The following is a 5,535-nucleotide window of genomic DNA, read 5'->3' as shown; positions in this document are numbered from 1 at the left end:
TAGTTGCAATACAATTAAATTGAAAAGTTGGGGGCAATACAAACTCTGATCATTTAACAATATTAAATATTAAATAAATTAAATTATATTAAATACAATCTACTGAAAAAGAAAAAGTACATACCACATGTTTTCTGCTATACAACCAAGTCTTTGAAACACTCACGTCAACATATTTCACACATGCATAATATGACATTGTATTCAAAATTGGCAAATTTTCACTGGCGAATAACATCTCTGAAAAAAACGCAGCCTATATAGTAAAATGTTCAATAATATACGTATGAGCTATTTGTTATTAGAAATCACAGATATTATATAGCTAAAATAATCTCTTTAAGGTTTAGCTTTTATCTTACCTATACGTAGTTATTATGTGTTAATTTGTGTTTTAACTATTTTATTCAAGAACGTATAAGTTTTGTTCCTTACGAAAGTCATATTTCATCACTAGACACGTCAGTTATCTACTAGAACTCTGCTACTGGCTCATTTTTATTATAATAATAGCATAATACACAGGGACTATGGTTACCATTACTGATTAGCAAGTGTGTTTATTTAATTTAAATATTTTATAAATATCGTTCAAATGAATTAATTTTATTGTTAATTAATTTATGAAATATTGTGTTTCAGAAAAAAAATTATTATTACGATAAATTAGAGTTAGATAATATGTTATGTGAGTACCTACATTTAAAAATAATTTAGTATGATAATAACTGCAACCCTGGGCTAGTTAATGAAAATTTTTCACTGAGTTAAGTTAAGTCGATATGAAACATTTCAAAAAGTTTTAAGTTAATAGTTCTCCTAATTTTATTTTTTATTCGGTTAAGTTAAAATTGATTAGAAAACTTACAACTGACTTATTTACTTTTTATGTACATAAATAGCTAGTTTTCTGGTTTTAAAATAATAAAAAGTAAATGTGATAAATGTATACATCATCAATAATAATAATTTTTACTATATTTATTATTTAGTTTTTTATAAACAAACTACTCAACTTGGATTTGATTAAAGGTAACTCATTATTTAATAAATGTTTAGCAATAAAAATCAGTTAAGTTAAAAATGTTAACATATTTAAATTTATATTTAAAAAAAGCTGATATGTGGAGGTCGCTCTGCTGTACATTAGGTTAGAAGTTGGTCACTGTAATGGATGGTGTTAGTTTGATTTCAACGATGTAAAATCATTGTATACGAAAAACGAATCTGTGAGAAGACGGTCTGTCAGTCTTTAATATTACTTAATTATTTAGTATATTCGATTATATTGTTGTGATTAAAGTAATTTATTTTACTAGTAAGTATTAGTACTATGCATTAGATTAAATTAATTTTTAAAAAAAGTATATTTGAAGTCACTGTGCGTACCTATAAAATATAATAATATACTTTAAAAGTTTCAAGTACCCCCGAATATTATTTTTAATTTACAACAAAACAACGTCAATCATTATTCTTGGTAATTTAATCTGTAATTTAGTTCACATTTGAACATAAAAAATCTGTGATTATATTTTTTTGATTTTTTATAACAGAATAACCTATACTTGCTTGGAACTTTGTTTTGAATTTTCAATCCTAACCTACAAAATTTGAATGTTTCAAAAATTTTAAATTATAAAAGGTTAGGTTACTAAATTATTAAAATTATTAAAATTTGTTAATATTTTTCAACTATTATTGTAAATACGATCGTATCTATCAAAAGCATTTTATTGAATTTTCAAGCTTTTTTGCATAGCAAATACAATTTTATTGACAATTATAGAAAAACAAAACTAAATAAACTAAAAAAGTTCAAAATTAAAATTGTTTGTAAACAGCTCAAAAAGAGTACATCAAAAGTATATCAATTGAAAATATAAACAAATGGTGTGAATTTCAAATACCTATCTGTAATCATTTGGTTTTCAGATACAAACAAATAAATAAAAATCACTTAATGAGAAATGGAGTGAATATTCAATGTTGTCAAAATGTCAACTTCAAATGCTCATAAAAATTTAATTTGATTTTCGGGTAGAATTTATTTTTTTTGATAAAGGTAGGCAAACTTTTAAGGAAACTTGTATTAAGTTTTAAAAACTTAGATATAAAACGAAAAATTTGTATGAATTTCTAAATCAAAATATTTTGTACATTTTCGTGACTTATACTAATTTTGTCAAAATTCATAATTCAAACTTATATAAAAATGTGTTGTCAAAATTGTATGGTCTATGGAAAACGCCGTAATAAATATTCAGTAAAAATTGCATGTATACAAATCTACGGTCTTTTTATTTGAGAGTTACACCAAAAACCAAAATCGAATTGGTCGAAACCAGGTTTCTGTAAAAAGTCACTTTTTTCCTTAATTTTTTGTTTTTTTTCCTGCCACTTTTGAAAACTATTGAGAATTTTTTTATTTGGACCCCACGAGGTACCGATACTATTCACATTTCTAACGGATAAGATGCTGTTAAAATCGAAGCACTTTTGCTCTCCGAAAATAGCGTGAAGACATTAACAAAGAAACTTTAAAAAATAAATTTTAAAATCAATACATTCATCGCTCCGCTCGAAATCTTAAAGAGTTAAAATTGAAATAACTTTAATTTTTTAACTCGTACACACCTAGGTTTGAATAACTACAACATTTTAGGATATTTGAACGCCTGTGTCTATATATTACACATTATTACAAAAAGATACCTATATGCTAGTATAAAAGTATATTTTTCATAATCACTCGTACGGGGTTATTACTGGTTAGGATAGTGAGTTTACCACTCTGTGAACATTTTTGTTTTTTAGATACAACTATAATATAATGTAATATTAATATATAATAAAACAATGAAATATATATAACACTAAATTAATAGTGCCTTGCAACGGCTAACTTTTGATTTAAAAAATTACAAGTACTAAATTAAAATTGTGTCTTATGAGTAATCACTTATAACGGGTAATTCTAAATTAAACCATATAATGTATGTTTATTTTAAGTACTTAAAAATAAGTTATAATTATTAAATTACCCTACGAACAGGGAGCAGAAAAACACTGACGACGAGTGGCGTTTGTACATTGTTTGATTTCTCTTATTTTTTGCATTTACTCTCAGAAATAAAATATGTGTCTACATAGGGGTAGCATATTTTTCATGAAATTAAATTTTTATTTGTAGTATAAATTGTAAATTTAACCACCAAAAAAATATGAAACCAAAATTAATTACTTTAAACATCAACGCTTTCGGGCTTCAGCGGAATCCTTGATTATTGTGTGTGCACTGCGGAATAAATCAGATACCCTCGACTGAACTTAAGTCTGAAATATTGAGATTTATTATGAAGAAAAACACCGTACGGATCGCTTCATGTTTCTTGTCCATCTCTGCTTTGCTAATTGAAATTTTAGATCGATTGCGTCTTTGCAACTACTTTGAAAATCGCCACGGATTGCATTATAATTTATACTAGGTACGTCAATATGATAAAACCATAGATATATGGTACATAACAAATTTTTATATCAAGGTGGTCCGTGTTTGAGATTTGATCATTAAGATAATGATGGTATAACAATAACCAAAATAGTTTATAATTTTCAAATTTAAATTACAACAATTTATAAAGTACCTATTAATTTTTAATTTAATAATTGATAAAGGTGGTGTTAAAATATTCGAAGTACAAGCATTTTTTTAATGAGTTACCTAGTAAAAACAAATATTATTGTAAATAAATGTGATTATTACATATTAGATTTAACATAAATAGGTATTCAGTGCCTTATACATCAAATTTACCGAGTACCGACTAACCAACTATAATTTGTAAAACTCCAATTTAAATATTTTCTCTGACTACTGTCGAGCACGAAATTAATAATTAATATTTTACGTATTCATTTTGAGTGCATTGGTTAGGTATATTTTAAGCTATTCGGGAATATTTAAATTTTAAAATTTCCTTATTTTAATTCTGATGGATATTCAATAATCAGCATAGTGACTTTCCCAGCTTTATAAAATATTTTGATGTTTGATGTACGACGGCGTCGCTTTAATTCGCGGATCGACCACAAGCAGACGGCATAGTAATTTTCATATATTACTTAACATTTATATAAACTAAAAATAAAAATTGTTGAATTTTGCGGGACATAAAGACTCCCGTGTACTGTACTACTGTAATATGACTAGTATGTACAACACTATTTATATTTATTTAATTTTATAAATATGTTATTATTCTGCGACCTGGATATGCCGTCGTCGTTTGTGATAACGTATTTTTTTGTGTTGCGCGCTCGGGAACAAAAAATATGTTCCAACTTCACCCGTGTAGCAAATCAAATTTTAATTTTGAGACTAAAAAATAAAATATTTAAACCCCAAAAGAATAAGTAATCAAACTTACGTATACATCGACTCTTCGGGGTTCGGATAATATATAGCTGCAAGGCGTCATATTATGATGAGTGCAGATGCCATATCGAGGAACTTCTTCCTTCATCTAAATCCGAATTGAAAAAATCGAGATTTTTTATAAAAATTACTTGAGTAGAATGAAATATATTGTGAATAAATGTTTATTGTTGCCATACACATTTCTCTTTTGTTCAATGAAATTATTAGAATTGTGAATTGTCTCCGGTGAGTGACGAAGATCGGCTTTTGCCATAGATGATGATAGGTATTATAATATAATATGTTGTCATTAGTTTTCGAGTTTTTGACTTCTTTGGATTACACGATACATTTTTTATTGGCAAGTCCAAAACAGAATATTATTGGGAGTGTTTAAATCTATACATTGCAGAACACGGCACTCTGAGTATAGGCCATTTAGATTTTCAGATACACTACTGTCGCAAGTCAATTTTTACGTCCATCATCTAACAATATTGTTTTTAGTCTTAGCGGTTAAACTATAACTTAACATATTATGACTCTAGGAGGGTCGAGACTTGAAAAAAGTTCAAAATTAGGCTTTGAAATTTACAGAAGTAATAAAAAAATTGTATACTTTAATCGTGCCTATACCTAATATTCTCTCAGGGCTCGGCATTAATATATTATTAAACAATATTATTCTATAATAGTGTGCAGTCACCGATGTATTTGCTACAAAATTGTGTGGTTATATAGTTATATTATACTACTACACTATAGTGTAGTAAATAATATAATATGTATACAGCCGTGTAGGTACATAACTAAGGTTCTCACATAAAGGTAAATTACGGAGGAAAAAAAAATGTATCGCTTCCCTCTTACCTACCTATGTTTATTGTTTTATATTTTAAAAACTTACCCTACAAATGAAGTACTACAAGAATAGTTTATGCTTTGCAGAGGTCGCTGTGGGTATTTCTTAAAAAACAAAAATCATGAACATTTTAGGTTTGTTAGTTAGGTACACATGAATTTACTAGACCAATTTGAATTAGTCAATGCCAAAAAAGTTGTCAAAGTAAGTACCTAAATAGTAAGCCACATGTGACATGCCACTTAGTACCATG

Source organism: Myzus persicae, unplaced genomic scaffold (genome assembly GCF_001856785.1).
Source record: "Myzus persicae strain clone G006 unplaced genomic scaffold, MPER_G0061.0, whole genome shotgun sequence".
NCBI classification, from domain to species: domain Eukaryota; kingdom Metazoa; phylum Arthropoda; class Insecta; order Hemiptera; family Aphididae; genus Myzus; species Myzus persicae.
This window is presented reverse-complemented; position numbering follows the sequence as displayed.